This window comes from Trichosurus vulpecula, chromosome 2 (genome assembly GCF_011100635.1).
Source record: "Trichosurus vulpecula isolate mTriVul1 chromosome 2, mTriVul1.pri, whole genome shotgun sequence".
In the NCBI taxonomy this organism is placed as follows: domain Eukaryota; kingdom Metazoa; phylum Chordata; class Mammalia; order Diprotodontia; family Phalangeridae; genus Trichosurus; species Trichosurus vulpecula.
In genome coordinates, this window is record NC_050574.1 from 98,289,558 (window position 1) to 98,317,058 (window position 27,501).

At 34.2% G+C, this 27,501-nt stretch overlaps 1 long non-coding RNA gene across 3 annotated transcripts in view; it reads left to right on the forward strand.

Annotated features, from left to right (window-relative positions):
- The window catches only part of LOC118839101, a 99,328-nt gene that overhangs the window by 47,580 nt on the left and 24,247 nt on the right, over positions 1–27,501 (forward strand). For all 3 annotated transcript variants that reach the window (XR_005009608.1, XR_005009610.1, XR_005009609.1), the window contains exons 4-5: positions 12,191–12,290; positions 19,262–19,341. This is a non-coding gene — a long non-coding RNA (uncharacterized LOC118839101). The remainder of the gene's footprint in view (positions 1–12,190; positions 12,291–19,261; positions 19,342–27,501) is intronic.

Genomic DNA, 27,501 nt, shown 5'->3' on the forward strand with positions numbered 1-27,501 from the left:
AAGTGGAAAAGGAGAGACTGAAGGTGTAGTGTCTTTTTGAGAGTAGCATGGAAGACCTCAGTTTCATAGAGTTTTGCCCTGGAATAAACATTGTCCAGGGAAGTTAAGGAAGGGAGAAGAAGATCTAGGATTTCTGATAACCACATCTTTGGTGGTCCAAGGTACGAAATGAGAGGGAGAAATTTAATATTGAGGGCTCCTATTAGCTATTTAAGAATAGCCTAAAATCATATAAACAAGGCTGTTTTAAAATGTATTAAATATAGTGCATTGTGAAAAAAATTGCCATATTTACAGGCTTGAACAGTATTCTGTTTGGATATGTTTCCACTAGCAGATTGTGTGTATACCATGTCAAACTGAATAGTTGTTGAGTAAGTATTGAAAAAGAATATATTTTTAACTTCACAGTTAAATTAAGCATTTGCAACAATACTTAGGTAGCATATCTTAGGTACTTAGGTAGAATGAGGAGCAGCTTCATCATGGAACAAATAATTTTATTTTATTTTTTTTGAGGAAGAAGAAGGGAAATAACATTTATGGAAGTTTCTGCTATGTGCAAGGCACTGTACTATACTAAGTGCTTTTTATACCTATTATCCCATTTGATCCTCACAACTTTTCAAGGTAGATGCTGTTATTGTCCCCATTTTACAATTGAGGAAACTGAGGTAAACAAGTTAAGCAACTTGCCCAGGGTCACACAGCTAGTAAGTATCTGAGGCCATATTCTGTACATTAAAGACAAAAATGTTAGAAGAATCCCGGAAAAAGGATATAGCTAAGGATGTATGACAGTTAATTTAGTTATTTGAAAATACAGCCAGACATTATCATAGTCCTTCTGCTTTACTATTTATAATAGTCATTAAAAAAGAATAGTTTAGAATTCAATTATTGTACAATATAGGCCAATAATGGGCTAAAAGACCAGAGTAAATAAGTGTAGAAATTCCATATTAAGCAGCACCTATTTAGGTGTCTTTAAACATAGCAGATTATCAATATTTCTTAATTGGGTTTAAACCAATGTTAGGCATTAGAACATTTGTATAGCGCTTGCTACAGGGAAGGGTGAGACTGGTAGATCTCAGGAGTTAGAAGCTGCAGTAGAAATAAAGTTCTGTCTAAATCTAGCACCAATATGATGAGCCCCTAAAAGGGGCTCACCAGGCTGCCTAAGGAGGGATAAGCTGGCCCAGGTTAGAAATGGAGCAGATCAAAGCTTTGTGCCAATCTGCACTGAGGTCAAGCCTGTGAATGGCTCCTGTACTTCTAGCCTGGGTGACATAGGGAGACCCAGTTTACACACACACACACACACACACACACACACACACACACACACACACACGAAAAAAATGGATTCAAACTAGCAAAACATTGTTTCTTTTAACATATACTATAAAATAAGGGTAGTGGATTCTGTGATCTTCAAGTTTCCTTCTAGCTTTAACAAAAGCAAGAGTATTTAGGAAAATGTTAGACACTAGGCAGATTTTTCAGACTCACATGTAGTCTCTTTAAATATCAGGTCATGAGGCCAGGTTTAGATACCTCTTAAATGAATATTAATAGTCCCCCCAACCTTGGCATTTAGTTACTTATTCAGAAAACTTGGCCCATTCGTTCCTCTTGGTACCTTGGCTCTCATCTGGAAAAGGGATTAGACTTGTTCTTCTGCAGTGGGTGGCAGTTTTAGGCTAGATATAAGGGAATACTTCCTAATAATTAGGGCTATCCAGTAATGAAATGAGCTCCTTCAGATAATGAGCATCCTCTAACTGAAGAGTCTTCAAGCAGAGGCTAGTTGACCTCTTCTTGGTACTGTTGTAAATGGAATCCAGGCTTCAGGTCGTTGACCTCTGAGGTGTCTCAGGACTTGGACATCACTGTAATTCCAAAAAGTAGTAGAGGAGGGAGCAGAACTGTTTTTTACTCAGCCAGTGAAATAATCAGGTTATCAAATCATGACCCAGTTATCTACTCCTAAGCAAAATGAAAAATGGCTATTCAGAGAAATGGGAATTAAAAACCAGAAGCATTAGAACCACTAACCTGCTTAAATTAGTTTTCAGAAAGTACTTGCCTCTGTTAGATTACTAAAATTTCCTCTAATTCTTGATACATTTTCAGCAATTAATTTAACTGCCTGAAACCAAGGAATTTTTTGAAGTGCTCCTGACTCAGTAATCTCCACCCCCATCCCTACCCCATCCCCAAAGGCCAGATTTTTAGATTCTTAGCTTTCAAGATGCCATCTTTTTAAATTTTTTCTTTTGCCAGTAGAGGAGCCATGCTATTAGCTTTTTTAAAAATTTTTAAAATTTCCCCTTTTCTTTAGCCATGAACAGCAGTCTACGAAATAAAATGAACTCAAGGTATTGATCCCACTTAAATTTATGAAAAAAAATCCAACACATTTCTTCACTTCTGCACTTTTTATACTGTACACACCTTCAAATAAATTGAGTCAGCCAACACTCAAACTGTATTACAGAACACATCTGAAAAGCACCAAGTCAAAGGTTCTTCACTAAGCCTGTTAAGAGCATGAAATTCACTAATTGAGTAAGCCCTAGTCTTACAAATAAGTACCAAAAGCATATTACTCTTTTGAGGATTTTTACCACTTTATAAAGTATAAACAATATGCTCTACTCTGATATGTTGTTGTTTCTGACTCTTTGTGATCCCATCTGGGAGTTTCTTGGCAAAGATACTCTGATACAGGTAGTAAAATAAAACCCACCTATGGCAAATAATTTTAAAGATTGATCTCTTTTTAAACAAGCTTATTGACCTAAGCATCTGCCTTACAAGTTGCAATACTAATAACTTGCTGGTAATGATTTTATCAGTTTTCAGAACGTCCTGGTATCACTATGAAAGATATTTCAGTATTCCAAAGGATCCAGAATTTCTTTTTGTGTGTGGGTACACACTCTACTATAGGGATTCCTAAGTTGGGATCCACAGGCCCCCTAAGTTGATGGATAGATTTCATCAGGTCCATGAACTTGGAAAGAAAAAAAAAGTTACATCTTTATCTTCACTAACCTCTAACTGAAATTTGGCATTTCCTTCAATTAATTTAAAATATTCTGAGAAGGGTTCTACAGGTTTCATCAGATTATGAACAGGATCCATGACACAGAAAAGATTAAGAACCTCTACTCTATTAGGAGTTATTGTGACCAAAGAATTCATCATCCTGATGACTCTACAAACTTAGTTATGCTAGTCTTTGAACAGGCACAATGTCTCCATCACAGAGCCAGGACCAGAGCTTTTCCCAGATTGATAGGACCTTCCCCAGAGTCTGTTCCATTAGATAGTCTTCAAAAACTCAGCACAGGAAGAGGTGGTAATTTAATGGAAGCTGGTGGATATAAAGTTAAAATTCAGTTCAGTAAATATTTAACTGCTTTCTATTTGAAGGGCACTCTCTAAAAGACAGTTGCTACCCTCAAAAAACTTCATATCCTACCCAAGTCTATAACTACATAGCTAAATAAATACAAAACCCACTAGACTGTTCAGTCCTTGAAGGCTATGACTTTATTTCTTTTTTTGTTTTTTTGTATCCTCAGTTCTTAGCACAGTGCCTGGTGCATAGCAGGCACTTAATAAATGTGTATTGGCTGTTGACAAAGTAATTTCAGGAAGAAGCCTGTAGTAACAACTGGTGAGAATGAGGAAAGGCTTCTTCTTGGAGGTAGCAGGTGAGCTTGAATAAAGCTGGGGATTGTAAGAGACCAAGGTGAGGAAGAAATGCATTCAAGCCTGGAGGACAGTTGTGCAAAGACAAGTTGGTATTAGAAGATAGCATGTAAAGTTCTGTAAACAGCTAGTAAGCCAGCTAGCCAACATGTGGAGCTTGTAAAGGGGAATAATGTGAAATTAGTCCAGAAAGATGAGAGCCAGCCAATTGTGGGAGGTTTTAATACAAGGTTGAGAAATGGGTATATCCTTGAAGAAATAAGGAGCCATTCCAGAGTTTTGAACAGGGGGATGAGGGTTCAAACCTCTCAAGAAGACAAATTTGACTGTTTTGTGAAGCATAGATTTGGAAAGAGGATAGACTGGAAACAGAACTAGAGAGGATTAGAACAGAGAATTAGAAGGACATGGCAGTGATGTATGGAAAGATGATGAGAGCCTGAAGTGGGGTAGGGGCTGTGAACTAGACAGAAGGGAATGCCTATGAGAGGTAGAGATAAAATCAAGACTCAAAACTAATTCAACAGAGGGGGAGAGGGAAAAGCAAAGAGTTGAGAATGTGACTGACCTGACAGAACAGAGTAACAAGGAGGATGATGGTACATCCTTATAAGAAACAGGATAGTGTGTAAAGAAATGTGTAACATTAAGCTAAGAAAAAATCAGAGGTCAGAAGCAACCTTAAAATCTCAGGAAGGAGCCAGCTACAGCAAAGTTAACCAAATGAAAAGTGAGGAAGTTGAACTAGATGGCCTCTGACATGCCTCCCAGTGCCAAATCTATGATTTAGCAAAGGAGAATGGGCGAGTGGAAGAGATCACTTGGCTTGGCAAATAACTAGCCAGAAACACCTTAGGACGTTCTTAAAAGGTTGGGATGACCAAATCATAGGATCATAGATACACAGCAGGAAGGGCTCTCAGGAGCCAAACTCTCTCATTTACAGATTGTGGAAACTGAGGTTTAGGGAGGTTAAGCCACGACGTACCCACGAGTAATAAGTGTTGGAGCCATCCTTGTCCTCTGACCCAGACCCAGGGAGGTTTCCGCTGCAACATTACTTAAAGGAACAAAGAGAACCTAGGTAAATAAGAGGGCCTTTTTATTCCATAGTGCATACCCCGCGGTAGGCCTGAAACTCAGCCCTGTTCTGAGTGCTGCTGAGCTTTTACCAAGGGCTTGCTCACTTCGACTTTTATTAGTGTAGTCAATAGTAATAATTGCGTTAACGAGCAAGGGATTTCTAAATCCAAGCGAAGTCTCTGGTGAACAGTGCGTCGTACACACGGGCAGCCTGGAGGAGGGAAGGAGGCACTTGGCCCTCAAAAACCATTCCTTCCAAACCCCCTAAATCCTATCTAGAGATGCCACGAGCACCCGCTCGGACTGTGGCTTCGGGCAGCACGCGTCCGAGCCGGCTTCAGCGCAGGGGCGGACGGATGTGCTTAGACGCAAACACACTCATCGCATCGTAAATACACACAGTCTTAAAAGCATTCTCCTGCTCGGAGCGTCTCTAAAGGGTTTTCTTTTACCTTTATCCTAAACCACACTTGTTTACTCCGATCAGTTCATTAAACGCCAAAGTACCTACAGACGGTTGCTGCGTTGCTGCAGCAGTTGGCTAGATCTCTGCGGTTGAGAGGCGTGAGAGAGGACGCATGCGCCGTCGCAGCAACTAAGGGATGTTGAAGGGGGGCGCGAAGAGTTTGACGCGCATGTGTAAAAGGCTCGAGGGAGGGGGTGGAGAGTTGGGTGGGGTTTTGCGCATGTGCAAAAGTTGTTGGGAAAGTGGAGGGGGTAGGGTTGAGGGGAGAGGTATTGACAGTAGTAGCTGCCCGCGTTCCCGGCATGCCCCGGGGCGGCGGGGTTGGCTCTAACGAATTTGAATGAGGAGCCCCTGCGCTTTCGGCGCCATTTTCGAGTGATGCCTGATCGCATCAATTCAGCGGGAGAGACTGGTCACTCTGGTCCGGGTGGAGAACCCCATGGAGAACCCGCCGAAAAATCACCAAAAAATCCAAAAAATTTTTCTGCGGATGGAGGTGGTTCAGGGAGCTTCTTTGAGGCCAGCGCCATCGGTAAGGAAGCTGAGGAGACGGTGGAACGCCACTAGGGAGGCGGCAGCGGCGGCAGAGGGGGAGGGGGCTCTGGGGAAAGGGCGCAGAATCCGCCCTCACCCAGGACGGGAAAATTCCCCCAGCCCGGGAACCGGGGCTAACCTGGGCGGGAGAGATTGGGCGGCGGCCGGTGAGATGTGGCGCGAGAGGGAGAAGTGGAGGTGGGGGAGGGGAGCTTAGTTTGAGCGGGACCCGGCTCAGCCGCGGCCGTCGCGCCGAGGCCGCCGTGGGATCTGTCATCCCTGCTCCTCCGCGAGAGCCGAGGGGAGGGGGAGTCGGGGCGGGGGCGGCTGGTCCGGCTGGCCGCGCTCCTTGACAGCGGCCCGCGGGGTGTGCCCTTGCGCTTCTCCCGCCGCGCACTCGCCCGGACACCGCATTTCGGAGTTCCCAGGAGCTTGGAGCCTCGCGCCCTTGTCTTGGTCCCCTGACCCACTCCTCCTCGAGACAGGAAACTTGGGGGTGGGGGGGAATTCAAAAGCCTGAGCAACCGGTGTCCGGAGGCTCGGCAGTGGGCATAGCCGACTGCCCACTGCCCAGGTGGACGCTTGGTCCTCCTCGCGAGCCCGGCTCCGGACGTCCCGAAGGGAGGGCTGGACGCCCTGCAGCCGCTGACCCCGGCCCAGTTCGGGGAGCTGGCAGGGAGGGGACTTGTAACGGCGCCTAATTTCCCCTGTGGCGGGGGGGCGGGGGTTCGGAGGTGGCACCCCTGCTCCGGCCTCTTGTTCCCTCCTGCGGTTTGTCGGGTTTGGTTTTGTTATCACGGTAGGGGTGAGGTTCGGGGGTGCAGCCCCCTCCTTTCTCTTCGGACCTAGTTTACTTCTGTTCCTAAACACGTCGCAGGCAGAGAAAAGGCGATTTGCCAAGCGTTTGTTTCCCCCGAAAAGTCTTCCCTCGGACAGTGGGATGCTTTGCCCACCTTCATCTCTGGTGGAGGGCGAGCGCGCGTGTCTCCGTGGGGTGAGGAAGTGTTACTTGTCCGGGCTTAGTCTTTGGAGGTGGCTCTCCGCTGGTTTTCAGGACCTTTCTGATCAACAGCTCATGAGTGGCCGTGGTGATTGCTTTAACTTCATTTATGCAACGCTTTATTCCTAATGGACCTTGTGAAATTCTTTGAGTAAGGATACGTGTTCAAGATCTTGCACCCCCTTTCCTCCAGATCGCGTGATTAACCCCTCTCTGGCGGCGAGTCCTTGGCATGTGGGGCGCTCGCCCAGGGAACAGGGCTTTTGCTTCAGTTATTGGGTTGTTCACGAGGGGAATAACGATGCACTGCAAACACAATTCACGCGCTGTTAGCTGGGGATCGGATGGAAGATGGGGTTTATTCCGGAATTACTATATGGATTGTGCCCCGGGGGGGGGCGCGAGGGGGGGGGGGGCTGGCCTTGGTAATTGGCCTTTTCCAAAAAAAAGAAACGTAGGGAGAAATTAGTCTGGTGATTTTCAAATTTTCTGTGGTACTGGACCCAAAAAACCACGGGACTGGAGGGTATATCTGTCTCTTGCCCCCCGATTGGCTGGCAAGAAGCGGTTCGGGAGTTTGAAGGTTGAACTGGATGGTGGTATTTTCGATTTCCCCTGTCCCTGGGCCAACCTGTAAATTTTACTTAGGATTCCTGTAACTTGGAAATAACTAATTAAGAGAAGGCGACCAGCGAAAAATGGTGTGAAAGTTTAAAATCGTTTTTAAAAGGGTTTTCCAGCTATCTAAAGTTTGTGATTTTAAAGTAAAACAGTAGAGACCATGACTTTACAAAATAGTAATCTAAGGCAACACGTTTAGGACTTTATTTTGAAACCTTAGTTTTCATTGGTTAATGAAGCAAATAAGCATTCTTTTTAAAAATTACGTATGTTTGAAGTTAAACTTTATTTTATTATTTACTTTTTTTATTTAGATCTTTTTTTCTTTGGGAGAAAAGCATCCTGTTTGTGTGTAATTGAATACACAAATTTTTATTTTTATATATATAATCACACACATACATATATGTACACATGTATTTTAGCCAAATTTTAAACTGAAAAGCTTTTCCTACAGGATTTCATGGGTGGTAAAACTTTTCTAAAGATACGTTATTTAAAATATCAGTAAATACACGGTTTGGTCAGTCCACCATTAATTTTCAATGAATTTATGCTGTTTCACAATTTATGTCACATAATAGATAAACATTATGTATATGTATACATCTTATTTCATTCTTTTGGTGAATTCACTACCTAGAAATGTCCTTTTCCCTTTTGTAACTTTATTTTTTAGTAATTTGTGCTTGTTTAAATACTATTACAAGTATATTATTTTCCAATTTGTTTCTGAAACTGTCATTCTCATTTCAGTTGGGTATGATAAAAGAAAGGTGGGTGTGGTTTTCAAAGAAAAGTAGTAAGTACTGATAAACCAGGTGACTGTAGATGCTGTGCAGATAATTTTTTGTATTTCCTCGGTAGATTTTCTTCATATTTTGACTCATATTGATGGAACGTTTTCATTTTGTTATTAAATTCTCATATTAGGTAAAGGATATGTTCTTAGAAAACATACAAGTAATTTTTAAATAAAATATTTTAAGCGAAATACTTTTTTATGACATCCATATTGATAAATTGAAAATCAGACTAATAGCTTTGTTTATAAGAGTGTTGTGTATTTTTCATTTCTAAGTTGGATAGTTTAAAGAGTATCTCGCTGAAGGAGGGATTACCTTCAAAATAAATTTTAGGGACTGAAAATATTAAATGATCACTCACTAGAATTGGATGTGGGTCATAAATTCGTTTTTTTACTTTCCATTTTCTTTAAAGCTGTAATGAGAGTTTTAGAGGAAAGGAAATGTTAGATTTAATAATATTGGTCAAATTTAACCATAAAATGTCTTTATTTTAAATTTATTTAAATTTATTTAGTGTTTAGAAAATCCTTCACATGAAAAAGGTAATAATAACTTCATGGATTCCAGATGCACCAAAACCATCGTTTTTGAACTCAATATATAAATGGGTGTTAATTGATAATGATAATAAAAATAACTATATTTTAATGATTCCTTTATTGTGATTTTTAGCTAACAGTGAAACTTGACTCAATTTTTGTGATAAGTAGACTTGTATTCCAACAGGTGTAAATTAAGTGTCTACTTAATACACTTTTATTTCTATATGGAATGGCGTTTTATTTATTAGTATACATGAACATAGAGTACTCTGCCAATAATCGTGGTTATTATATTGTGATAATAGATTGGTTTTACTTTTTATTTAATGTTCTGTTTACTTGTAGTGGGAGTAAATTATTAGGGTGCTTAGTATCTTGTGGGTTGCCAGAATATATAACTTTATAATTATTAAATATTTTTATTTATAAAAGTATTTTTAGTTTCTTAACCATTCAGTCAAGCAACAAGCATTGATTAAGTGCCTACTATTTGCCAGATACTGTGCTAATCAGTGGGCAGGCAAAGAAAGCACACACCCCCAACGCAAATGTAATGCAAGATCAAAAAAAAATTTATTTTTTCATTGGAAAAAATATAATTCTTTTCTTTTGCTACGATATTAACATTTTATGTATGTAGACTTTTGTATTGCATTGCATGTTTTTCTAGTCACCTTAATAAATGATTTTTTAATAATCAATACTACAGCCTATGGCAAAACCAAAAACACTTTGTTTTTCAAACTTTTTCCTTTTGCTGTATTTGTGACTGCCTCCATTTAGGGTGTTATGAAGCCCTTTGTTTGGAGTTTTCTTTTGTAGTGACTTCGGTCATAATAAAATGTAACCTACAGAAAGAAATTTTTGTAGAATAAATTATAAGGAAGGAAGAATGTGCTAAAAGATCTAGTGTAAACTTTATTTTTGCATTCGATGGTTTATAGCAAATTCAAAATAGCCAATTTCCTTTTTTTACATTTTAATTTAAATCATGTTCTTTAGAACATGAATTTACAAAATTTTGTCACTATTTGTAGAACTGTTTTAGTTTGTTACTTGAAATTGGCCCTTGTGTCAAGACTTCTGTCTTTGTTTAATGGAGCTTAAATCCACACATGTATTGATTTGTTTAACCCTTTCTAGAAAGAACAATATGACTTTGTCTGAGTTTACTGAAAGAAACATGTTAAATAACCATGTCTTATTAGAGATTTAATGGAAATGTGGTTTTTAGAAGCAGTTATGATACAGATTTTTATCTCATTTCTTCAGTCCATCCTCCCCTGACATTCCTCCCCTATCCCCAATCTTTAGGACCAAAAGAGTTCCAAAGCAAAACTACACTTTTATTCAGGTATTGGAATTTTGAATTTTCAAGCAATGTTTCTGTTTAATTTTAGTTTATTAAGTCCGTTTACAATTAGTTCTTATTTTGGAGAAGTAACACATGAATGCCAGGTTTATCAGTATTAATAATTTGTGTTGTGTTCATGCACATTCACATTTCAATTTGATTTGTTGTATTTATCTCTGAGGATTTTTTTCAATCACCATGTTTCCTAATAATGAGGGAAATAGATATGGCCCTCACTAAGTTGCTTTAATATCTAAAATAAGATCAACCTTTTGAAAGACAAATCACAGATATTTGAATTTGCAGGGTTCAGATATGTCTAGTGAAAAAGTTCAGGACTCTATTATAGAATTTTTAATAAAGCTTCAGGATATTTCATATACTAAGAAACAAGCAGAGAAAATATTTATTTGTGCTGTCCCAAAGAAAGTTGCTCGAAATTTTAATCTCCCCCATTACTGCTGCATTTGTTCAGAAGCAAATCCCAAAATATCACCTAGAAATACTCTTCCCAATAGAAATAAAAGTTAAATGGAAAACTTTGTACTTGTAGTTTATGAAGGTGTTTTCTTAACAGTGAGAAGTTATTTAAGAGTGTTTTCTTAACAAAATAATGTATGATTTCCTAACAGAATGTGGAATTGCACAATATTCTTGTACTACACTTGAAATTTGATTCTTTATGTTTTAGAATTCCTTCTCCACCTTTTCCCCTTGCCCTATACATATGACATTAATATTTGGTTTATAATGTGCTTAATCTTCTACTTTCATTACCCTTGTCAAAATAATATTGTCTCATTTAACGATCTAAAATTTTTTTCTTGGATTATTCTGCTTTAAAAATAGCATCCCTTATATAATTTTAAATTCACTTAAGAAAATGGGGTGTGTGTGTGTATATACATGTATGTGTATATATACACATATACATACATATATATATGGATAATAGTTAAGTAGATTCAAATATTTTAGTGGTTCTTTGGAGGATTTGCATTTTGAAGGAATATTTTGGATTATCTTTTGGACAAATGTTGGATTTGAAGGAAGGTTTTAAAAATCTTGAGAAATAAAGATGATTTTTCTTAAGGGAAAACAGAAAACTTCAAGTACTAAAGTTCACTTTAATTAGTTAACTAATATTTGCCATCATTCTTTGATAATATAAAAATAGCATTTAAAATCTGTTGTCATTGGGACATCAGAAAGCTAAATAATAAATGTTAAATGGGAGATGTACATTTGGTCACATCATTCTTAGCAAGAGACATACCAAAATGATTTGGCCAAATAATCATTTCAAATCTGTTTCTTGCTGGTAAATAAGAGTATCTTTTTTTGTATAAGTTTTGATTGAATGGACTCATACTATGGCCCTACAATTATGTTTTCTGTTTTCTAAGCTTTATTTCAAAATTGGATTTTAAGGACTATTATATAAGACTATATAGTAAATGCTAGTTTGGATAACATTAGTTTATATTCGTATCATTATTTAAAAGTTTGATAATTTAGGGATGAAGTTGATTAAACAATTTGTCTCAAATACACCACCATCCTTTTAGCAATTTAAGGGGTGGTGTATTTTAGGAAGAGCTGTTTAGCCACTCTAAAATTATCAAACTTTTTTTTAAAGGTGTAAACTAACATTTTCAAGAGTAACACATCTTGGGAAGTAATTGCAATTATCCAAATTCACAACTTTATTGGAGTTGTGGAAGTGCCCTATTTAGCCATACAATAGTTAGATTCCTCCTATTTCTTCCCACCCTTCCTACTTTCTGAAATGAATGTTGTAGGAAGAAATGAAAGCAGAAACATATATCTGATTTGAAGAGACTTCTGATGATAAAAGAGCATATCACAGGTGTTTCTAATCAGCTAGTCTTTAAAAAGAGCAATATTTTCACATTAGGACTTCCCCTGAACATAAGCAAGGTGAGGGTCATTTTGATGACCTTACATCTATGTTTAAGGATCAACTACAGAACTGTGGGTGTCGGAAATCTGTTGAGTGTCTTCGAACTATAATACATGACATTTTTATTGCAGGTTCTGACCTTTCTATAGAGGAGAACTGATTCTGGAGAACAACTTAACTTCTGTGATTGAAAACCCCTATATTCTATGTGAAAAGAGATTGGACATTAAGGTAGATTAATGAATTTATTACTTCTGTTGTTTCATTATTTAGAAACTCAAAATTTTGTGTTTGGCTTTTTATGTATGATTACACTATTGATCTAGTTTAGGATTTTAGTTAAAGTTAGGCAGACTAACTTTTCGTTGTGAAGAAAATTTTAAATCAGACTCTCCATTAAAAGATTCTCTGAGGAGCCAACTTGTGTGTTTAAAAAACCTGACGTTTTATAAGCAGTTTTTTGGAATTAAAAGAAATTGACCACAAAGTAATTCTCTTATGGATAGTTTCTCCAACTGAAATTTTAATGGGGGTGAAAAGGGGGAAGTATGCATAATTAAAGTGATTTTTTGTTTGTTTGTTTGGATTTATTTTATTGTAAATAAGTTCTATTGTGGTTTACAACAGATTTTTGTTGAAAGGAATTAATATTTGGGTAGTTTTGAGAGGTGGGTTCTAGATAGCCTACAAAATTAACTTTCAAGAAACACTCATTGATAGAATTAACAGAATAATGTTTTTTTAAAAAAGTAGATATGAAATTAATATTGAATCCTGATCTAGTCAAGAATGCCAGTTTGGTTGAAACTGAAAACTGCACTTTCATTTAAGCAATAATAGTTTTACATGGAGCAAAATGTTTAAATTGCTAAAATCACAAATTGTTAACAAATGCTAATTTATGTGCTAAATCTTGAATAGCATGCCTTTAATTTTGTGGGAAATGATTTAATAACCAACTTTTAAATAACAGTTTTTATTTTTCTGGAATCTTTTCCTTTTGGTCTGGGACATTTGGAAATTTAAGCTAATGACAGGGGTTTTCAAAATAGGAACTTTTAGTCTCTTAATTTTAATACACTAAATAATACTGTTAAAATTATATCAAAAGTAGTAACATTTTCAAATAATGTCATAGATTTTAATATTCCTTATCAGAATGTTCTTGATACCTTATTTTACATGAAATCCCCAAACTAGATTTTTATAAATGGTGTAATTTGAATTTTAAGATAACTGAAGTATAACTTGTTCTAACAAAATTTATTGTTTGGTCATTTTTAAACAGTATGAAAAATATGTTTGATTTTTAGCGTTCATGAGGGTTTTTGTGCTTTTTTCACTGTTGAGTGTTATTTCTTCCAATATATTAGTCTCCTAAACGCAGGAAAAGCAATCTTTTAACATTTGGAGTAAATGAAATCAGTGTAAACATATTATAAAGGTACTTTTATGAGTAAATAGTAATGGTTTTTTATTTAAACTTGTAGTAAACACATGGGCTATACAAATTGTATGACTTTTAAAATAAAGTGTCTTTGATTAGAGGACGGTTGGGATAAAGATAAGTAATTTTTTCTTTCTCCTCCCCTCCCCCCATATAATTACAAAAACATAATTAAGCATTAGCATCCCATGCTTAGATTTTTTTTTCATTTACTAGAAATGTACAAGTATAACTAGCTGATTTTATTTTTTATTTATTTTCCCAAATGATAAACTTAAGTCAGATAAATATCGTCTCTTATTAGAATAAGAACATCTAAAAGAAAGGGGAAGTTTTATATTATCATCTAAATATTTAGAATCAACGAGATTTAATACATCACTTTTAAATTCAAAATTTTTAGAACCTTTGAGTGCTGTAACGATTAGAGGAAATGGACATTTTTGACCAATGTTTGCAAATAAGTTGTGTTCATTGCTGTTTTAATGATTATATGTTCTTCGAGGGCTACTTCATAGAATTGCCTTTTCAGACATAAACCACTGATGCACACACATTTCAAAAACTTAAGTTTAGTTATTTACCTAGATCTTTAAAAACTGTATAGGTGTATTTGCTTTTTCTTTTCTCTTTAGTTGTGGGCAATTTTGCCTGATTGAAAAACTTAAATTGAACAAATAATGCCTCTTATTTAGGAGATTAAAGGCCATTAGAAGGGTATAGCTGGTTATAATATACTTCTTTTAAAAGGGGTGAGGGGATATTTTTATAAATTTGTGACTGTTTTAGTTTAGAAATTGCTTGACTAGATAAGCTTCTTTATTTAGCTAACAATTTGTCAGCAGTTTTGGTGGCATTTTTATTTTCATGCTAATACTTGTCATTAATTTTTTTCATCATTTATATTTCATATGTTTTCAGAATTCTCAACATACATGCTTTTTCAGAGAAAATCGTAACTGGTTGCAAAGTGCAGTTATCCTGTCAAAATGGTTGCATTTTATTAGAATTTTTTTATAATTTTCAGAATTATTACTTTTCCTGAGCATTTCAATAACAAACTAGAAGTACCAATAAATCATTTGATGAATAATACTATATATGTAGTATATTAGCAGAGTTACTTTAATTTTAGTTTCATCTATTGTAAAACTTTAAAATGTTAACTAATTTTTCCCCCAGGGGAGCTCTTGGTGGCAAATTCATTAAATTATTTTTAAGCATTTAGCTTCATGTTTTTATTTTTATCTCAATGGGAAACATTTTTAAATTCTATTTATAGTGTGTGTTTTTTAAAGGAAAAAATATCTAATAATTTAACACCTGAAGTATTATTAAGTGATACTTTGGGTAAATTTTGGTTTTTGTTTTTTAGAAAAGATTAATAAACTGGAAATATTTTAGGTGCTTATAAGGTAATATTTCTTTCACAAGGCTATTCCTAGCTAAAATGTTTACTGTTCTTTTATTTTATTCATGTGTACATTACTGGGAGTTGGTTTTGCTTTTTTTGTGACTAGATCATCGTTTGGAGAAGAAACAGCATGTTTCATAATGTGGTTGCTGAGACTTCTGATTAATCTACTAGTTAAGGTTTGGGTAATACATTAGTGTTTTGAAACATTTTTAGAAATTTTTAAAAATCATACTTAGATGTTTACTGTAGAATTTTTTCTTTAGTATGAGTGATTAGGGTTTTGTTTTAGTTTGGTGTTTTCTCTGTGATTTTGGGATGTGTGTATTTTTGATGCATGACTCCTGTGAAAATAAGCATAAGCAGTGTAATTTCTTGGGGGCATAGTTAAAATTAGACTGTTATCTTCTAATGTTCTTTACACATATTACTTTTATAGTGAACTTGAGCATTATTTGCTTTGTAATGATGGAGCAGAGGAGTTCTGGCCAAAATTATATTTACTATTCTCTTAAGAACAACTTTAAATTAATGTAAATTATTGAGTAAAATTTAATGTTTCATTTTTTTTTCTAATACCGTATAACCTTTTGGGACAGGCAATATTTGTAGCTGTTAAACAATGTGGATAATATTTTAATTCTCACATTTATATATCAATAAATATCGAGTTATCAGCTAAGTTCCTATCTTATTAAAAAGTGGAAGTGTCATTTTGAAGCTTATTTTTAAAACAGCTATGTGTTTTTCAAAAGAGCAGGCCAAAATTTGCTTTTTCTTTCTGTATCAGAGTTGCAAGTTGTAGTGCCAGGGGCCTGCTGTTTTTTTTTTTTTTCTTATGTGGGGACTCTTAATTCATATTTTTAGGTAAGTGTAGGTGAGATACCTGAACTTGTTTAAGTTCACACAGAAAGTCTTGGTAAAATCTCCAGTATAGTTTGCATTAGTTCCTCATCTCATACTTCTGTAAGCTAAATTTGGAGGCGTTTAGTTTAGGTAGTTGAATTAATAACTGGGTATAAATTTGGCAATTCAAGATCATGTTACAACATTAAAAGGAAATGAAAACTCAGAAAAATATAATCGTATTTCCTCCCCCCCTCCCCCCCATGACACAGCAGTGTATCCCAGCCCACTGCTTAAGCACATCATCCCAGTCCTTGTTTATGCCCCCTTGAAGCTGGGAAAGGGCTGGGGAATCGCTGCTTTTTGTCAACTGCTGAACATTAAAAACGTTAGTGTGCAGGAGTGATGGTATAGGGGGCTCTCTACCCCATTAGCTGCTGAGAACCTGAGACGGAATCAAATACCCATAAGCATATACAGATTATACTAACTTAGAGGAAATTATTCTTCACAGAAAATACTATTGTACACTGTAGTGGTACTATTGGTAGCTTATTCATTACCATAAATGACAAAACATCTCTGTGTAAAGGTATTTTCCCACTTAAATACAAAATGCAAGAAGACTTTACTAATTACTTTCTTTCTGTAATTTGTTGTGTGATTTTTAATTTCTTTTGTGCCTTTTTAGAACTACCTTGCAGAAATAAGCATTGATATTAGGAGGAAATTGTTAGAGAAAAAATATTTAATATTATGTTGATACCCAGATTTAGGTTCCAACTGTCAGAAGACCAGGGTGGGGTGAGTCAAGGAAATACAGCATCACATAGGAGTCTTTTCTACTTTTAGCCTAAGTGCCATAGTGGCCAACTTTGCATCTCCCTTGAATTCTGATACATCTTCCCTGATTTCATCTACCATCTTAACTGCAGAAGCAGTGCATTCATGTACTTGCCAGCATGTGTACCAGCATCACAGAGCTAAGGGAGCTGAAGAAAACTGAGTGGTGTAATACCAGATGGAAAAGAATAAGTTAATATGTTTTTACAAGTAGAAACCTGTATGCTTGATTTTTGAATGCCTGCATTCTGCCGCAGTGTTGATACAATATATAAAGTGCAATATTTAAATTAGAACTTTATCTTTTTCTTCATTACTACATAATAAGCCTATCTTCTTTTCTAGCAATACTTGACATTGATGGTAAAATTTTTCTAAAAGAAAAAAAGTCTTCAGCACAATAGGTAGAATCAGTTATTTACCTAAAGCCATGGGGGAAGAATTGTGTGAAAAAGTGTGCATCATTTAAGATCTGCCCTTATAGAATGAGTACGTACTCTAGTGTAATTACAGGTTCATTGAAGGATTTGTACAGGTTAAATTTTAATATCTAAGTACAACTTTTATCTAAATTTCTGGTTTTAGAATTCTTAATCTTTCTTGACTGGCTAATAATTTGATAGCACTTGGGATTTATATAATCATTTATATCTCAGTAGTTTCATAAAATTTTTCCTACTAAATCATAGAAAGTTCCATTATAAATTCAATTTCTGAAAAGTATGGGATTTTTTATATATTTCTTGATGTAAGGTAAAAAATGATTATGGACAAATTACAAATAAAATTTTGTAATACCAACAGCTTCCTTTATGACACAATTTAAAATCTTGGTATTTAAAATAGCATATTTTTTTTAAAAATTGCAGTTTTTTTCATGTTCTTCATTAATACTGTATCAATTATTTTCAAGATAAATCCAAATCATAAAGTTCCTTGAAAAAATATAAAAGAAACCTTTTCTGATAAACTCAGTATTTATAGAGTTGTAAGAATAAGAAGTATGGACACAAATCCTTGCAGCTGTTATATTGCATTTGTACACCCAAAACTGCCTTAAAACTAGACCAGGAAAATAAACATGTTAAAGGACATTCAAAGATGCAGTATTTGTATTTCCTTTATTATCCCTTATCTGTAGAATGAGGGAATTATACTAGATGGTCTCTAATGTTACTTCTGGCTTAAAATCTAATGATCTGTACCATAAAATTGAGTATTTTTTTTCTCTAAATAAAACTGCATTGTTTCCATGTTTATTCCAGTTTAAAAGGAAGATTTTTCCATATAATAAAGGTCAATCACTTTTTAGGTCTTTTTTTTTTTTTCAAATGCCAACAGATTTAAATGTACTGTAACATAAGCCAGTTGCAAAAATTCAGACATTTTGCAGGTCATTTTATATACTTTGAAAGAAGTGTTGTGGTTGTTTTTAATCAGATTTTTTTTCCCTTGCAGGAGTGAATATGCCTTGGGCCAAATTCCCTGCCATCCTTGTTATTTGGGACATTTTAGTATATTGTGCCCATGACTAGACAGTGCCAAACAGTATAATGTGAACTGCAGGGCGAAAGGGTGGAATCAGTTATTTAGATGCTTTACATTTTGAAACACCAAACTTTTTTCCATTTTATTTAGTGTTTTTCTTTTTTAAAAATAAAAATATTTTTACATCAGTATATTCCTGTTTTATAAAAGAGCTGTAAGGCAGTATTATAAGATATAGAACTAGTCTGATACTCTAAATTTTACAGGTAAGGAAACTGAGGCGCCCTCCCCGCAATGAAATCACCTACTTGGGGTGTGAACAAATCTACTCTAATGCTTCCACTTTCTGACCTTTTGTATAATGTTTACAGGATAGCTGTTTATGAGGAGTGTTGAAAAGTCTAGCACTAGAAAAGTAAAACTGACTGAACCATACAGATATCAGACTATAACCGTGTCCTCATTGACTTGCTAATTTAAAAGTTTTTGTTGTTTTTTTTTTTTAATCCTGAAGACAGGTGAAATTTCCAGCCTTGATGTACTAACAATCCTTTTTCATTGTTGCAGGTAGAAGATCAACAATGAAACAGTTTTCTTATTATGGCTCCCTTATATTTGCAATATCTTAAATATCTTAATTACAAATTGAAAGTTAAATCCCAATTTTATCTAGTACTATCGGTCATAACTTTAGGACCACATAATATGTAGATTTTTAGGTATTTGCAGATTGCAGATACGTTGGCCATGATTAACTTTTAACAAGATGTTTTGTATATGTGTTCAATATATAATCAAATTCATATTTATTTGATGTAACACAAAATGGTAATTGAACATCTGCCATGTTGTTGTTATCTTCAAGCTTAGACGTTTTCCTTTTTCTTTTTGTAGTTCTCCGAATTATTAGTAGACCAATTTCTAGTTCCTGCCAAGCTTCAATCTTAATATGTAAATTTTATATATCTTTTAGTTTTACAAAAGATACGATTAGTAGAAAAATGATATCTTTTTAATTGTACTGTGATGTATTAAGGACTAGAAAATAGAAAGATTTGTGTTAAGACCTTTTAGAATATAGATCAGACTGGAACATAAGCAAGATATTAAATGATCCATTTTCTATGAAGCTTTTATTTTTAAATCTCTTCTGTTTTTTCCTAGGTTATAACAAATTAAGATAGGCTGTACTGGTACTATGTGATAACAACTTGTTGGCCTCAATTGAACAAGCATTCTTATGTGTAAGTATTCTGTGATCCTCTCAGCCCTTTATCATTTCCATAAAAAGAGGTTTATTATGTTTCAACTTCTGATTTGTGAAATTTGCTCTTAAAAGATCCTTGATCATAGACTAGTAGCCTTCCTTTTTCTTTTTAACTTTTTAAAAGCTAGCTGCTGACTGACTTACCATTTAAAAAGGGGGGTGGGGGGACCAAATCAATATAATCTTCTTTATTGATATATTTAGTAACATAAGTTTAGTAGTTATCTTATGCTTCCGTCACTTTTTAAAAAGAGCAGCATAGCCACTTAAAATTTTTTTATTGTGCATGTCACTGGAGAGTAGATGTCTTGGTAAGCACCAAGAGTTGGAAAAACAGGAAGAATCTGTCCTTTTTCCTTCCCCATAGATGCACACATCCTCCTACAGGATAAGAAACAGACATCTCTTCCAGTTCCCTTAGTTTTTGAGAAACTTGTTAATTATACTGGAGTCATTCCAGACAAAAGTTTACCCAATATCAATGCCACCTAGAAATAAATTTTGTTAACCACTTAGCAAATTAATCTTAATGTCATTTCATCTTCACATAACCTTTGAGTGAATTATAAATCTTTAAATGAAACCCAGATGTCAGATTACTATATCTATTCTCAGTGATGTTGCACCATGACTTTTAAGTAAAAGAAAACTTAATGCTTAGGTGCTTTTCCATTACCTGGGTATATTTTCTCAGTGTAATCTTGTTTTGATGACTCATTAAGTAAAGTTAGATTATTGTTCTACACTTAAAAGGTAAAACTAGACCAGGGCATTAGATTTTAGTGATTGGTAGGAGAAAGAGTTTTTAAGTGAAAATTAAAGTAACCTTTAAGGGCCCATAATAATAAACTAGTGCTTCTTCAGACTGATAGCCAGAAATCCCAAGTTAACTTATTTTATTTTTTTTCTTTTCTTTTTATTAGTATATGTATAATCCACACTTGGTTTTCTTAATTGGCTCCTCAAAAGCCAACTTAACTCTCTCATTCTTCAATCTTTTTACCCAAAAAAGGATCTTTTGGGTGGGTATTGTGCCCCTACTAGTGGATAGAAGGCTATCCATTTTCATGCATACTAGAGGGTCTGTTCACATCAGACACTTTTATGAGAAAGGTTAATGCATTCTTAACCTTTTTCTAACTACTTGATAAATTTCTAAGCAAACGGTTTTTCTGGATGTTCTCTAGCATCTTTTTTTAACAAAGGGTGTTTGCCATATTTTTGGATTGTGGTCCTTTACTGGGGTCTCCTTGGCTTTGGTGTGCCAGGATTTTGCACTAGACCTAGATCATAAATGGTTTAGTATACATCTGAAAGTAAGAGCCATAGTAGTAGTCAAGTTAATTGGAACATAAAACTACAGTCATTGATCCCTGTGTATTTTTATATCAAGCTTTATCTATTTCCTATTCCTTTTAAATTTGCTGTTACATCTCTTTGTAATACTTAGAAATCATGGATTTCTAAATAATGATAGGGCTCGTGGAATATTATTGACTTAAGGTAATAAAACAATTTCTCTAATAAATAGTAAAATGTTTATTTTCTAGTTTGTTTTTTCTTTGTGATATGATGGATAGAAAAGGTACAGATTTTAGAAGATCTGGATTATAATCTAGGGCTAGGCTCTCACATGTGTAGCTTTGTAACTCTGGGCAAGTTATTTCTATTCTGAGCTGTTTCTTCATCTGCAAAAATGGAAATAATGCTACTTTCACTAACCTGAGTGATTGTTAGGAAATTACTTGATAAGCCCTAAAGTACCATATAAAAATGAGTTACTATTAATCTTTGATTACCAAATCTGAATGTATAGTATTTTATTTTGTGTGTTTAAAAATACCATTCGTTGAAGGGGTCTATGACAAAAAAGGTTAAGAACCCCTTACTCTAAGAGGAGCAATTGTTAAAAGATGTAAGGTGAAATTGAAGGATTGAACCTTAGGGCATAAGAAAAGGAAGAGGTTCTAGAGATGGAGGAAAAAAGAAAGGGGCAGGAAGGCTGAGACAGGCAGAGAATCAAAGATGGGAAAGTCCGTGGGGTGGGGAAAAAAACTTTAAAACTTTTTTTTTTTTACTTTAACTTTAAAACTTTTTTTGAAGTCAAAAGAAAAGGGAGGGGTTGCCAGAAGTATTTCTAATGGGTAGGGTAAGTCACGGAAAGCATTTATTTTCAAAAGATGGTATCAAGGGGACATGAAAATATATAAAATGAGTTGGGGTCTTTTCAGCCTTGGTAATATTTGTGAATGCTAATGTAGGTTGCTAGTATTTTTTATACCTAATTACCATTTCTCTTGTTGAGTCCATGGGATAAACGTTGATACTTAAAGTTCTCCTAAGATTAATTGCATTTTGATTTATTCACTGTTAGAGTGAGAGTTATTTTGCAAAATGGAATGCATCATTGGTATTGCAATAGTGTTTGAACTTAAAGTTGAGCCAGTTTAATTTTTGTTAACTTATTTAAAAATTATGTGCCACATTTCCATAAAATTACATCAAAACAATTCAAAAATGAATTTTTAAATGACTGTAGTAAAGAAGCTTTTTAAAGGTTGCATTTTTTTTTTAAATTCTGCATTTCCCTAACCCAAAACTTCTGTTATAGTAATGACAGACGGAAGGGATAGTTTTAAATCTTGGAACTTTCAACTGATTTCTTGACTTAACGTATTTGTGATCAAATTAAGCAAAAATTTGCTGATGTGATTTGGTTTTTGCTTTTTAATTCACTGTGAAGAATACTTTGGATAAAGAATATGTATGCTTATCAGTTTGTACATAGATGATGGGAAATTTTCTTCTTGTTTGTTTTCTCTGCATAGAAATTTCAGACAAATTGCAATCTTTAGGTAAATTTAGATTTTATTTAGGTATCAATTCCCTTACTGTTATAAAGTAATCAAAATGGAAATCATTAGATACTTAATACCAACTAAGTATTTCAAAGAAGTCTTCCAGAATAAAGTATTAAATTAATATAAGAAAATTTGTAAAATTAAGTGATGAAATGAAATTGTATTCTCCTGTTCATCTTCTATGATCATACCCAGATTTTGATTATTCTGGAGAGAATTATTTAGGCCCCTCACTGGTTTTTCCCTCATGCTGCCAGCTTTTGAATCATTTAATTTTTCATTAGCTTTTCTATCAGAGGAATTTAGTGGAAAGTAGGGGAAGCAAAACCCAGATTAGTCAATTTGGCAACTCTAGTCAAGTCTTTGAAATCTGAAAGAAAATGATAAAACTGTACTCCAAAATAATGTTTTTCATTATATTTATGTATTGTATTTATATTATTCCTCAACTGAATTTTATTTATATTATTCCTTAACTGAATTTTTTTTTAAACTTGTTCAGTTCTTGAGGTCTTATATTTAGTTGTCTATTTTGGTACCATGCAACCAAAACTAATCAAATAATACCAAATTTCTGGTTGTTGTGTAATCAAGATAAATGTCTATTTAAATTTTACATAGAATTTTGTATAATTTTACTTGTAAATGCCAGGGTTAAGATCAGTTTAGCAATATTAATAATAATAATCCTGTCCCTTTAAGGTTTTGTTAGCTGTATAGTACTTTGCTAAGGGCTTTAAAAATGCATTTGTCCTTTAATTTTCCTCCTGATCATAATGGCATGCCAAAGCACTAGTGCAGTACTAGAGCAATGGTGATCAAAGGTTGATCTGACCCTTGAAGCCTGCCCACATGAAGGGAAAAAACCCACCATTACAAGTTGTATTGACACTGTGCTTAAAAATAATATTATGTTATTCGAAAGACCTAAAATAACACATCAGGATTCTCTAACAAACCAATAATAAAGGGAGAAAGACATTTTCATAGTCATACTGAGAGATCTGTATTAGTATTAGGACACTCCTGTTTTGTGGTGATTGTATTGTTTTAAGGCCTAAACATAGTTCCCCTATAAATGGATCATCCAAGTTTGTAGGTCAAAAGGACAGTGTTTTGAGAGAACAAAACTATGTGGATAAGGCAAAATACGCACTACCCATTCCTTTCTTTACCATGGAAAATCAATTGAATTGCAAAATAAAGTAGAAAATAAAGAGATTTTAAAAGCTGATTCTAACAGCAAAGCCGTGATTTCCCTTCTCTACCGAATAGCCTTCATTCAACTGAAATCTTTGCAATTTTAACAATATTGTTCTACTTAACTGCTGAAGAAGTTCACCTATGTACATGTAAATATAAACTAAACAATTTGGGGGGTAAAGTGACAAAACAAGTACAAGTACTTAGCAGTTTTTCCAGACAACCTAAAATGCTAACTTTTACTCTATCATGAGGTATGGAACCTAACATGTGGAATAATCCTACCCTAAGAGTTATTTTTTTCAATGTGATTTAATATTGTCACCAGAAAGTTACATCTTTTTAGGTTGCAAAATAACAGACAATGTAAATCTAACTATTCAAAACAGCAGTAATATCAGATTTGAATGAGAATGTTATTACATATCAGCTATAATAATAGCTTCTGCAGTCATTTCTTAAACATACTGTGATTTGTAACAGAAAGGACAAATTTAAGTTGGTATTGTTTGTTCATTTATTCAGACATTTACACTGTAAGAGTTATAGGCCTTTGAAATTCTGGAATTCAAATATATATATATAAAAGAAGCATAAATGTTCATGGAAAAAATGACTAAGCAGACAATTTTTTAGCAATTGGAATGATGGGATTGGTGAAACTCTTAAGATTTGATAACATTCTCAATATTTTAGCTATTAGACTGAAGCAGTTTATCTCAGAAATATCCAAAGATTATATTGTGTCATGAAATTGGTGTTGAAGATTTGAAAAAAAAAAAGCCAATTATACACCAAAGTTCAAGATTTTATTAGGAAGGAAAGTGTGTTCAGTCACACTGAGCTTTAAATTCAGGCATAAAAATATTTTTAAATGTTTTAAATACAGCAATATTTACATATATTTAAACTGAAGATACTTGGTTATAATAGTTCTGATTACATTAATTTTATGTGTGAAACGTGCTTTTTTTGTCTTGTTTTCTAAAAGGTAGGCAACTGAAGTATAATTTATGAATATACTTTATAAATGCAAACTAAATACTATCTTTGCAATTCAGATATTTTTTTTAGGTCATTGATAAGAGATTGGCCCCAATTTTATGTGGAAAGATATTTAGAGACTGAAAGGGAAGATGGGGTGGAGTAAATAACTTGGGAAATTGTAGGTTGCTCAGGATGGGGACTGGGAAATAGGTGCTAATTTTTTTTTTTTTTTGTATTTTCAATAAGATAAAAATGCAGAAAATAGCGTTTTCAAATACAAGTGAATAATTGGATGATTTAATAGCAACATTAATTTCTCTTCATTATTATGAATCACTTGAGGTATAAAAGTTAAGCAGAGGGAAAAAAAAAGAATTAGTGCAGCCCTTTGAACTCATCGTGCTTATTAAACACCTATTACAATGTGTAAGACATATTTAACAGTGACCCTGGTGAATTTTGTCTCCTGTGCTTGATGAGATTGACCACACTGACACTAGTTGTCGGTGATAAGAAGTCATTTTTATTCTTTGAGAGTTTAATTTCATTTTAGATCTGAGCAAGTGAGCTCTTACAGTTCACTGAAGAATGAAGGTGAAGGCATTAGGTGATTTGTCCAGGGTTGAGCAGCTGTTTATCATAAAAGACAGTGTCCTATCCATAGTCCAGTATTGTTTCTAACAGAACATATACTTCTCTTATCTCACAGATTTTTCTGTCTTCCAATTCAGAAACTTGAAGTTACAAAGCATTAGTATAGTCACTTAGATTTTGAGACAAAAGAAAAAAAATTTAATTTTTCTGAGCAGTGAAAGGTTTAGTTGTTTTAAAACTTTTCCTGAATGTAAGCTCCATGTCCTTTCCCATTGATCCTTCAATCATGTTCAAATTACCTCACTTTAAATTCTCCCTCAATGGGTTCTTTAGGTTTTTCTTGATACCTTATGTTTTACATCAACCACATTTCCCTAGATGGTGAAGTATTACAGAGTATTACACTTGGAATCAGGAAGACTCAAGTTCAAATCCTGAATTGATCACTTATCTGAAAAATCAGAGTAATAGCACTTATGTCTTGGGATTGTTGTGAGGATCAAATGAGATAATGTATATAGCAAAGTGTTATATAAATACTATCCCCTCTCTGTGAGTCAGCACTAATAATGAAAGGCAGGTAGTGGGAGAGGGAACAGTTTGGTAAAACTATGTATTGAAGAAATCTCTGCAGTATTTCCTACCTGTAACATTTCCTCTACTTTCCTGCTCCCTGCAAAGAAATGGAGAGGTGTCATTTCATCTACTGCCTTTTGGTCCTTTTCAAAGCATTCAGATTTAATTGATTCTTTCTGTTTGTAATATCTGTGTATATTATTTTCTTAGTTCACTTTGCATTGGTTACATGATCTTTTAACATTTGACTAAAATAACAATTACTTTTGAAGGGTGTTATGTTAAAGTATAAAATATCATGTGTTGAATAACTGCTGTTATCCAAGGTAACAAAATTATGTTCATTATTTTTTTGTTTCAGATTAAGGTAATTTGGGTTTGCTGTCAACACAATACTGATTTTTTTTTCCAGAAATGTTAGAGGAAAAGACCTAACTTATTCTTGTGTTACAGCACTTATAGTATTTATACTATGTAAAAGTAACTATGAACTTTTTAAATTAAATTATTTAAAAAATTAAAACTTGGTTAATGTATATTTAATTCTTTTTCTAAAAACTATGTCTTACATTCTTCTTTAGGAGCTAGTATGTAGACACCTTGGGGTAAAGTAGCAGCACATAATGGTTTGTTGGTTTTGAAAAGGTGCAGGCCATATTGTGCTGCCTCAAAAATACAAGGATCTGATCTTCTGAAGAAACTATATTGCTTGATAGCCAAAGAAAGCTTCATTGTGTGACATCAATGTCAACAGTGCCTTAGCAGCACGTAAATATTGGCGTTAAGATTTTAAAAGTATCTCCAGTATTAACTGTGCTGCTGAAGTAAGGTTGGCCCCTCTCTGCAAAAAACAAAAACACCTTGGTTTTTACTTTAAATAAGATATATAATCCTAAAGTATTCTGTAGAAACATCGGGGAAATTAGTGTTTACATATATTTCAATATCACTTTACTTTTAAAAAATAATAGTCGCATTAAATTTCCTAGTGAATTCCTATTTTGTAAAGTAAACTGAATGTATTTGATCTATGAATATTTGTCCACCATTTCAGAAGTTAGAGAAACAGCCAATTTTTAATACTATTTTTAAAGTAGTTCTCAAGTATAAACTCTATGGGCATGGAAAGGTGAGCATTTAAATATTTTAAATAATGTGAAATTGCTTAGCCATAAAATGTTTAGGGGGGTTTTTCCCCCATAAAGTCTTAGGTACTTTAGTTGCTAAAACTTAATGAGTTTCTTTACTTTTTCAAATGTAACCTTTAGCTCCATAGATATTTTAAGATCATAGTATTCATTTAAAAATTATTACCTTTAGATGCAGTGACAGAAAAAATATCTCCTTTAGGTTCTCTTCTTGTTGTGAACTAGTAAGCTCTTCTGTTATTCTATCAAATTATCGGATTAAAATTGATAATAATTAACAAGTAGTTTGTTTTATTATGTGTATTTTGAATAAAGACAAATGATTGTCTTAGCAAAAAATATACTCAGCAAAATATAAGGAAAAAGTATAATGAATTACTTCCAGTAATTGTAATTATCCATTCGGGGAACCTAAAATAAGTTAGTTGTTCCACTTCAGACGTAAATTAAATAATTACATTAAGGTTGGGAAACTAAAGAGAAGATAGTTCAAAATAGTGTCTTTTATATAGGTTTTTGGGCCATTTTTTAAAAAACCATCTCTAGGAAAATCTGGCTGCATCAGCTTCATAACAAACCTTGTAAAGATCTAGGATATTGACTCAGTTTTCTGTGGTTCAGGTAATATTCAGAGATGGTCTTTATTTTGAAATATCTCATAGAAGGGAGGAAATCTCATTTTTCTATGTTTTCTAACAGTCATGAAATTTTAATTCTAATTATATATTGATTCAGTTCAACATTTGTAATGTCTTCTTAGCAGTCTTC